Source organism: Brassica napus, chromosome C2 (genome assembly GCF_020379485.1).
Source record: "Brassica napus cultivar Da-Ae chromosome C2, Da-Ae, whole genome shotgun sequence".
NCBI classification, from domain to species: Eukaryota; Viridiplantae; Streptophyta; class Magnoliopsida; order Brassicales; family Brassicaceae; genus Brassica; species Brassica napus.
This window is the reverse complement of record NC_063445.1, coordinates 40,205,784-40,216,492: the sequence shown is the minus strand read 5'-3', so window position 1 is coordinate 40,216,492 and position 10,709 is coordinate 40,205,784.

The following is a 10,709-nucleotide window of genomic DNA, read 5'->3' as shown; positions in this document are numbered from 1 at the left end:
CTTCTATGGTCCCGTGCATAGATACCCAAACACAGACCATGCTAGCCGGGGCCATCAAGTACGGATCAGGAGGCCCCCAAGGACCGACCTTGGTAGCCAGAACCATCAATTATAGATCAAGAAGACCCTGCGATCTTCTCTATGATAGGTGGCCCCTGCCTAACGACCAATCCCCCCGCTACTGCTAAGGCATCGACGACATATACTGGCCCATACCCATATGGCAGTATCCTAAGAGCAGGATCTTCAGGTTTATAAACTACCGAAGCAGGAGAATACACTCAACGGCATGTCTCCTTCCTCCAATCATTCCGTAGAGCTGAGCACGGATCGCTTGTACACAAAAATACCCAAACAGTTTGGCGCTAGAAGTAGGGGCAGTTTTAAACTACGTGATAATGTGATAGGCGGAAGAGACATTACATCTATTCCTGCGAAATCTCTCAACCCCAGCCACCTGGGGGGAAGAAACAACTTCTTCTCACCAGATCCACGGTTCACCCGGCTGGAAACACCTCTCCAAGGGAGGATAGCACCAGGTTAACATCAGTAGCAAGATCCAATAAGGGAATTACCGACTAGTTCCTTCGAGTCCCTGCTGGTCCCGAGCTTAAACCACAAGTCAGACCTCTACAGTCTTTGGTTCCTGCCGGTTCTGGGTTCCAACATTAAAGCTGACATCAATATCAGCGGGTAGTCAACTGGCAGCAACATAGCAAGCCCTAGACGCCATCAATGCTTCCAGGCAGGAGGAGTCAGAAGAAGAACTCCTGGAAATACTGCAAGCATACCAGGCAACCACTAAGAGGTAACTGGAGAACCACCTTTCTCTTTAGGTTCTAGAATCTAAGTGGTAGTGGAATCCTAGATAAGCCTAATTGCTAGGTTGATAGAACGCCTTTGAGTACTCGTCGAATTCCATTGGAGTTATTCCGCGAAGAAACCCTGCCTAAGTGCCGAGAACACTGCTGCTCTACCTCCTGCAAAGGAGCCAGGGAAAATGCTAATACTACATCAAGGAGTGCTGGTCTTCATACCCTCTACTCATTTGGAGCAAATGGGAGTAAAAGAAGCCAGAGAACACATGTTCCCGCTACTATTCATCTAAAAGGAAATGCCAAACCTCTGGGTTCTGGGTTCTAGCTTCCAGATTCCGGATCGCAGCTTCTGGGTTCCGGGTTCCAGCTTCCAGGTTCCGGATCCTAGCTTCCAGGTTCCGGATCCAGGGTTCTGACAATGTTACTACCGCTTTTCCTGGCCATGTACCCTGATATACCTCTGAGGAAGACACGACCACGAGGAAAGAAGGAGCAGATGAGCTACGCGTTAACCCACAGGGCTACACGCATAACCAACTCCCATCAACATGCCCGTGGCAAAGGAGATTCAAGACGAGGCGACGAGTCATCGAACGACGTCCTGAAAACGCTGAGAGTGCCTCACCAAAGGGGCAGCAGAGAGCAGCCTGGACATTAAAAGACATCGTGAAACGCTGAGAGTGGCTCACCCAAGCGGGGGCAGAGAGCAGCTAGAACGAGTCATCGGACGACGCCTGCAAAGAAGAAAATCTAAGGAATATGAGAAAATCAATATTCGTGGATGATCAATCATCTCCTGATACGTGATAGAATACGCCAACCCCTGCTATCCAAACAACGGATTCCGACTCCAAACCCAGGTCAATCCCTGCATATGGACCAATCTAGGTCCAAAATCACATGAGACCATGTCAACCCACAATCTCCAAGCCAAGGGATGGAGAAGTACTGTTGCTTTATCTGAAAGAACAGAAGCGCACAGGGAGTGCCGTCCTGGTGCAAAGAGCAAACATATTGCTTCATACGCCAGGGGTACAAAGGTCATTGGCAAGGCAGACAGAGAAGCTCACCAGCATCCGGGAACCTCCATGTCTCAGAAGGTTCTACCCCAAAACCTTCGGGTTCCAGGAGGATAAATTCCAGAACCATCGGGCCTCAGGACGATATTTCCGTAATCACCGGATTTCAAGAGTATACATCCAAGATAACAAAAATCAAAAGACTTGAGACCAGCTAATAGTGCCAGAAACTGCAGGACCACGCGTCCCACAAAGGTTCTATTACCACGAAGCTGTCCTATAGATCTTGAAGGTATTCCGAACGGCTCCACGGAAGCAACGGGCGCAATCTCGGCAACAGTCAACATCCAATCAACATCGAGAGTGGTTCATCTCCGGAGGACAGAGTGCGATGTTGTATTAAGTCAATAAAGACTCTGGGTTCGAGACAGCAAAACAAAGATTCACCTCTGGGTGAAATATCTACAGATCCTCCCATCTCAGAGCATTAACTCCTCGAAACCTCCAGGAAAAATCTACAAGTCCAACAGGATCAGAACATGAAGCCCTTGAGAGCCTTAGATTCTGGAGAAGAATCTTTAGGGACTACAAGTTCCTACACGATGTACGTCGACACCTCAAGGTAGTGCGACAAAAAATCGGCCTCCACGCCTCAACAAAGGGTCTCGTTCCCCCCGAGGAAGGAATGAGAAATATCGTGCTCTTCACTCGATAACTACCTAGTACGGAACTTCTCCATCCTAGAGTCAGGGTGTAGGTTCTTCAGAAGATCATTCTCCAGCCGATATCCAATCATGGGGGACATAAGCAAGAAGTAAATCGATAATTCGCTTCCGTGCCACGGTCATGTGCCATTCGGACCCAGGAAATATGTAGCTATGTGCCACCAAGGTCCTGTGCTAGGAAGACGGATCTCGCTTATCACAGCAATGCAAATCCGAGATCCAGAATTCATGCTTCCGAGCGGGGCAACAGATCACCTACAGCATATTTCAACTGATACAAGTGATCTTCACCAGCCAAACCTACGATTATTGCCATCCATCGACATGCAAGGACGGGATCCTGAATCTCCCTTGGTCAATCGACCTAAACAAGCCACAAGCCTGGGAATATCCATTAGACCCCTGTCTATCTCGGGGAAATTGACTCTCCTCTAGGTTCAAACATGGCCCATGCCTAAAAGGAACCAAGAAAAGGAGATTTCTGAGCGACATCCTGTTCACGCCAAGCCCAAAGGACCTGTCATCGACAAGCCGGTGTTGATGCTGTGGGAGAAAAATATTCCACGAAGAGATTACTCCAGCTTCCGGGTTCCTGCCTCCAGGTTACGGGTTCCTGCCCCCAGGGTCCGGGTTCCTACCCCCGGGTCTGGGTCCCTGCCTCCGGGTCTGGGTCCTGTTTCCGGTTCCAGGCCGAGTGATTTATCCTGCCTTAGGGTAAATTGAAATCCTCCTTTAATAAGGTACCAGCTTGGACAAGAAGGAGTCCCCCTAGATCCGAGAAAAAAGAGGAAGTATTCCAATACATTTGACCTCCATTAAGAAAAAGGAAAATATTCTATTATCTAAGGATATAATGAATATTTCCAAATCCTAAGAGGGAGGCGCGGCCTCCACTATAAATATAGGTTTCTAAACCTAAAGAAAGGGGTCCAGGATGTCGATAACCAGAGCTAACAATTCCGCAGCCGCCAAGGCAAGGTTCCATACCTAGAAGACCTTCTTCTTCGACACGCCGATGATAGGCTGGTTCCGGATATTACTATCAACCAGATGAAGTTCCATGCTCATTGCAGCACATCTACAACTCTACTTACTGGCTCATGCCACGATCTCCAGCTCATCAGCAGGGTCCCTCAACGCTCACTGAAGTACTTCGACACATCATGCTCACTGAAGCACCTCGACACATCATGCTCACTGCAGCATATCGACAGGTCTACCATCAGTTCCGGCCATGTGCCCACTAGAACAGATGACTCCTACCAACTACAGAGCCCCGTGCTACCAAGGCTACGTGCCCATTAGGCCATGTGGCCACTAGAGCCCCGTGCTCCCAAGGCTACGTGCCCATTAGGCCATGTGGCCACTAGAGCCCCGTGATCCCAAGGCTACGTGCCCATTAGGCCATGTGCCCACTAGAGCCCCGTGCTCCCTAGGCCACGTGCCTCCAATAGGCTATGCGCCTACATCAGGCTACGTGCCTCCATCAGGCTCCGCGTCCATCTAGGCTCCGTGCCTCCATATACATGAACTATGAACGGCTTGATCCCTCACTGAAGGGTACGTAGGCAATCCCCATTGAATGATGCAACTATAAATTCACGTGAACTACGAACGGCTTGATCCCCCCCCTAAAGGGTACGTAGGCAGTCCCCATTGAAGGATGCAGCTATAAATCCAAATACCTTCTATGGTCCCGTGCATAGATACCCAAACACAGACCATGCTAGCCGGGGCCATCAAGTACGGATCAGGAGGCCCCCAAGGACCGACCTTGGTAGCCAGAACATCAATTATAGATCAAGAAGACCCTGCGATCTTCTCTATGATTGGTGGCCCCTGCCTAACGACCAATCCCCCAGCTACTGCTAAGGCATCGACGACATATACTGGCCCATACCCATATGGCAGTATCCTAAGAGCAGGATCTCCAGGTTTATAAACTACCGAAGCAGGAGAATACACTCAACGGCATGTCTCCTTCCTCCTATCATTCCGTAGAGCTGAGCACGGATCGCTTGTACACAAAAATACCCTAACAGTTTGGCGCTAGAAGTAGGGGCAGTTTTAAACTATGTGATAATGTGATAGGCGGAAGAGACATTACATCTATTCCTGCGAAATCTCTCAACCCCAGCCACCTGGGGGGAAGAAACAACTTCTTCTCACCAGATCCACGGTTCACCCGGCTGGAAACACCTCTCCAAGGGAGGATAGCACCAGGTTAACATCAGTAGCAAGATCCAATAAGGGAATTACCGACTAGTTCCTTCGAGTCCCTGCTGGTCCCGAGCTTAAACCACAAGTCAGACCTCTACAGTCTTTGGTTCCTGCCGGTTCCGGGTTCCAACCTTAAAGCTTACATCAATATCAGCGGGTAGTCAACTGGCAGCAACATAGCAAGCCCTAGACGCCATCAATGCTTCCAGGCAGGAGGAGTCAGAAGAAGAACTCCTGGAAATACTGCAAGCATACCAGGCAACCACTAAGAGGTAACTGGAGAACCACCTTTCTCTTTAGGTTCTAGAATATAAGTGGTAGTGGAATCCTAGATAAGCCTAATTGCTAGGTTGATAGAACGCCTTTGAGTACTCGTCGAATTCCATTGGAGTTATTCCGCGAAGAAACCCTGCCTAAGTGCCGAGAACACTGCTGCTCTACCTCCTGCAAAGGAGCCAGGGAAAATGTTAATACTACATCAAGGAGTGCTGGTCTTCATACCCTCTACTCATTTGGAGCAAATGGGAGTAAAAGAAGCCAGAGAACACATGTTCCCGCTACTATTCATCTAAAAGGAATTGCCAAACCTCTGGGTTCCGGGTTCTAGCTTCCAGATTCCGGATCGCAGCTTCTGGGTTCCGGGTTCCAGCTTCCAGGTTCCGGATCCTAGCTTCCAGGTTCCGGATCCAGGGTTCTGACAATGTTACTACCGCTTTTCCTGGCCATGTACCCTGATATACCTCTGAGGAAGACACGACCATGAGGAAAGAAGGGGCAGATGAGCTACGCGTTAACCCACGGGGCTACACGCATAACCAACTCCCATCAACATGCCCGTGGCAAAGGAGATTCAAGACGAGGCGACGAGTCATCGAACGACGTCCTGAAAACGCTGAGAGTGCCTCACCAAAGGGGCAGCAGAGAGCAGCCTGGACGTTAAAAGACATCGTGAAACGCTGAGAGTGGCTCGCCCAAGCGGGGGCAGAGAGTAGCTAGAACGAGTCATCGGACGACGCCTGCAAAGAAGAAAATCTAAGGAATATGAGAAAATCAATATTCGTGGATGATCAATCATCTCCTGATACGTGATAGAATACGCCAACCCCTGCTATCCAAACAACGGATTCCGACTCCAAACCCAGGTCAATCCCTGCATATGGACCAATCTAGGTCCAAAATCACATGAGACCATGTCAACCCACACTCTCCAAGCCCGGGGATGGAGAAGTACTGTTGCTTTATCTGAAAGAACAGAAGCACACAGGGAGTGCCGTCCTGGTGCAAAGAGCAAACATATTGTTTCATACGCCAGAGGTACAAAGGTCATTGGCAAGGCAGACGGAGAAGCTCACCAGCATCCGGGAACCTCTATGTCTCAGAAGGTTCTACCCCAAAACCTTCGGGTTCCAGGAGGATAAATTCCAGAACCATCGGGCCTCAGGACGATATTTCCGTAATCACCGGATTTCAAGAGTATACATCCAAGATAACAAAAGGGAAAGACTTGAGACCAGCTAAGAGTACCCGAAACTGCAGGACCACGCGTCCCACCAAAGTTCTATTACCACGAAGTTGTCCTATATCTTGAAGGCACTCTGAACAGTTCCACAGAAGGCAACAGGTGCTATCTCGACAACAGCCCACGTCTAATCGACATCGAGAGTGGTCCATCTCCGGAGGACAGAGTGCGATGTTGTATTAAGTCAATAAAGACTCTGGGTTCGAGACAGCAAAACATATATTCACCTCCGGGTGAAATATCTATAGGTCCAACACGATCAAAACATATATTCACCTCCGGGTGAAATATCTATAGGTCCAACACGATTAGATTCCAGAGAAGAATCATCAGGGACTACGAGTTCCTACACGATGTACGTCGATACCTCAGGGTAGTACAACGAAGAATCGGCCTCCACACCTCAACAAAGGGTCTCGTTCCTCCCGAAGAAGGAATGAGAAAAATTGCGATCTTCACTCGACTACTACCTAGTACAGAACTTCTCCATCCTAGAGTCAGGGCGTATGTTCTTTAGAAGATCATTCTCCAGCTGATATCCAATCATGGGGCACATGAGCAAGAAGTAAGTCAATAATTTGTTTCCTTGCCCCGGTCATGTGCCATTCGGATCCAGGAAATATGTGGCTATGCGCCGGCGAGGTCCTGCCCCAGGAAGACAGATCTCGCTTATCATTGCAATGTGAATCCAAGATCACGAATTCCTACTTTCGAGCGGGGCAACAGATCACCTACAGCAGATTTCAACTGATACAAGTGATCATCACCAGCCAAACCTACGATTCTTGCCGTCAATCGACATGCAAGGCCAGGATCCTGAATCTCCCTAGGTCAATCGACCTAAACAAGCCACAAGCCTGGGAATATCCATTAGACCCCTGTCTATCTCGGGGAAATCGACTCGCCGCTAGGTTCAAACATGGCCCAGACCTAAAAAGAACCCAGAAAAGGAGACTTCAGAGCGACGTCCTGTTCAGGTCAAGCCCAAAGGCCTGCCACCAGCAAGCCGGTGTTGATGCCCACTGAAGCATCGAGCATTTCTCCATCAGGTCTCGCGCCAACTAGAGAGAACTACTTCAGGCCACGAGCCCCCTTAAACCCGAAAAAATCTACTAGACCCCGGTCTGTCCCGGGGAAATTTGTTCTCCTCCAGGTCCGAACACGGTACAGACCTAAGAAGAACCCGGGAAAGAAGGATTACTGGAGCAATGTCCTATCCAGGGGAAGCCTTCTGAGAATGAGCAACTCCGGTTGACTTGAGTGCACAGGTTATTCCCCGAGTTCGAGGACGAAATCCGGAAATAAGGGGCAATCTGGTTGGGAAAAATCATCCAGGCCTCGGGAAGGACACCGACCTCCAGGTTCCTGTTGAGAGAAGCTCCGGCTATGACCCCTACATCCATCCCTGCCTCCAGATCAATAAAAGGGATTACTAGATCCTATGATCTTGCGAATATATGGAAACCCACACATATGACGCATGGAAAATATTTGACAATCGCAGGAATGGGCTAGCACAAGCCATAGTATGCGGTCAAATATAGTACTCTTGCTCAAGAGCCTACTCCCATGAGGGATACGAAGTACGTATAATGCAAGGTGCTGCCTGAGGAGCTTACACGCTCACTCTCAGGCAGGGAGCATATTACATATAATGCAAGGTACTACCTGAGGAGCTTACACCCTTACTCTCAGGCAGGGAGCATATTCCATATAATGCAAGGTACTGCCTGAGGAGCTTACACGCTTACTCTCAGGCAGGGAGCATATTAAATACAAACGCAAAAGTACTGTATTCAAACTCAGAGTTTGTACAGGGAGCGCAAGCCTGAGTATGTTGTCGAAACTACTTAAAACCCCTGTGCAGCCTAAGGCGCATCGGGGTCCCTAGAGTACCATTTTGAAAAGTACATGTATTAAAACGCTACGAGCTACACAATACAGGTAACACATGGTACATATTCATTGCAAAAGTACTGTGAAATACTGGGAGCAATCTAAATCCTGCTTCTCCAGACGTGGAAAGTAGCGTAAGCCTGGCACTTGGGTCATAACACCCACACCAGCACCCTCTAAGCCTGTCAGTGACTTCCTACAGAAGTAGAATACAACATAGGAACTCGATCGCGGCCAGCTTCCGAGCGGTAGAATGCGAAATCCGAACAGGTACCGGTAGTAGTCTTGCTTAGGAAGGCAAAGTACGGTCCCTGCAAAACCAATTATTCCGGGTTCTTACGAACTTCGGGTCTAAAGATAACCTCAGGGTTATTAGATCAGAACCCCCAAGTTATTAAGAACCTTCGGGTCCCCATTCAGTCTTCGGGTCCTGAAAAGATCTCAGGGCCTGGAAAAGGTAAACCTCCAGGTTCTTATATAACCCCGGGTTCAAAACGACCTCCGGGTCCAAGTGAAACCTCCGGGTTCAAAACAACCTCTGGGTCTAGAGCAACCCCAGGGTTCAAAACGATCTCCGGGTCCAAAAGAAACCTCTGGGTTCAAAATGACCTCCGGGTCTAGAGCAACCTCTGGGTTCAAAACGATCCCAGGGTCATAAATACGACCTCATGGTCTGAAGAAACCTTCGGGTTCCCAAACAACCATCGGGTCCTTATTCGACCTCCGGGTCCTAAATACGACATCATGGCTTAAAGCAACCTCCAGGTTCAAAACGACCTCCGGGGCCAAAAGAAACCTTCGGGTTCAAAATGACCTCCGGGTCTAGAGGAACCTCCGGATTTCCAAATGACCTCCGGGTTCAAAACGACCTCCGGGTCTAGAGCAACCTCCGGGTTTGAAATGACCTACGGGTCCCGAGCAACCTCCGGGTCCTAAATACGACCTCAGGGTCTGAAGGAACCTCCGGGTTCCCAAATGACCTTCGGGTCCTTACTCAACCTCCGGGTTCCAAATAAGATCTCAGGATCTAAAGGAGACTCTTTGGATTCCCACATGACCTCCGGGTCCAGATACGATCTCAGAATCTAAAGGAGATACTCCGGATTCCCACATGACCTCCGGGTCCAGATAGGATCTCAGGATCTAAAGGAGATACTCCGGATTCCCACATGACCTCCGGGTCCAAAAGTGACTTTCGGGTTCATAAAACTCCTCCGGGTTATAAACGGCCTCCGGGCCAGAGATGTAGGTCCATGGACCCTTTGTAGGGGAATTTATATCGATAAAAACCAGCCTAAGGGAGGTGGAATGCGATACCCGTCTGAAAGTTTACGAAATTATAGACAGATGTTGATAGTGGCCTACTTACGAGTGGCAGAATGCAACATCTAAAAAACGACATTGATAGTGGCCTACCTACGGGGCCAGAGTGCAATGTCGCACACGATTAAGGGCAGCCTACTCACAGGGGCAGAGCTCGATATAACACCTTAGGACCCCCAGGTCCAAAAGGGCTACATCCTAAAACCTCCGGGTTTGAAGAAGGGATTCACCCTACAGCCTCCGGGTTCCAGGACGAGAGACCATCCAGCCTACGGGTTCCAGGACAAGAGTCCATCCAGCCTCCGGGTTCGAGGACGAAAATCGATCCAGCGTCTAGGTTCCAGGACGAAAGTATATCCAGTCTCCAGATTCCTGGACGAAAGTCCATACAACCTCCGATTTATGAAGAATTGCACCCACGAGCCATGAGTTTCAGAAGGATGTATCTCTAAATCTTCAGATTCTGGGAAAACATGCCCAGGATCCTCCAGGAAAGCACGACACAAGGCCATCCTAGCATTGCTTGTAGCCTACCTCCGGGGGAAGATTGCAATATTACATAGTCGAGAGTGGCCAAGAATCAATGGCACAGTTCAACTAGTGGTTCCACCTTCTCCATTCGGCATGGACACTACCGCTCACCGCAAACAACATGTCCCAGAATTCTACTCCGGTACCAAGAGTCAACTAGGTTATCTCTGAGTACCAAGACGAACATGCTGAACGTCCCCCCTTGCAAAAGTCAAGGTACAATCCCGAGACGAGGCAAGAAGCTACAGCTACATCAAAACCACAAGGAGAATCAAGTATGCTAAACGCAATAAGGAGAAGAAGAAAGTCTTACATGCTCAACTTGACCCTATGTGACAGTGATGTCCTCCCTTAGAGCATTTACTAGGTCCTACATGTTGTTCTTCCTGATTATCCACTTCCAGGCCATTGGAATCATGGGTACAACTACATCCACGTGACCATCCTCATTCAGACCAAACCCATGCCCATTGAAGCATGTCTGTAAGTCTATCTCCATTCGTCCAGGCCGTGACATCATGCCCACTGGGTTCATCGACGAACACTAGGCCATTGATGCCCCATGTTACGAACCGACGTAACATGGGTTCATTGATGGCCCATGTTACGAACCGATGTCCTACTCCAAATTCAACAAGGAGTTTGACACCATGGTGAG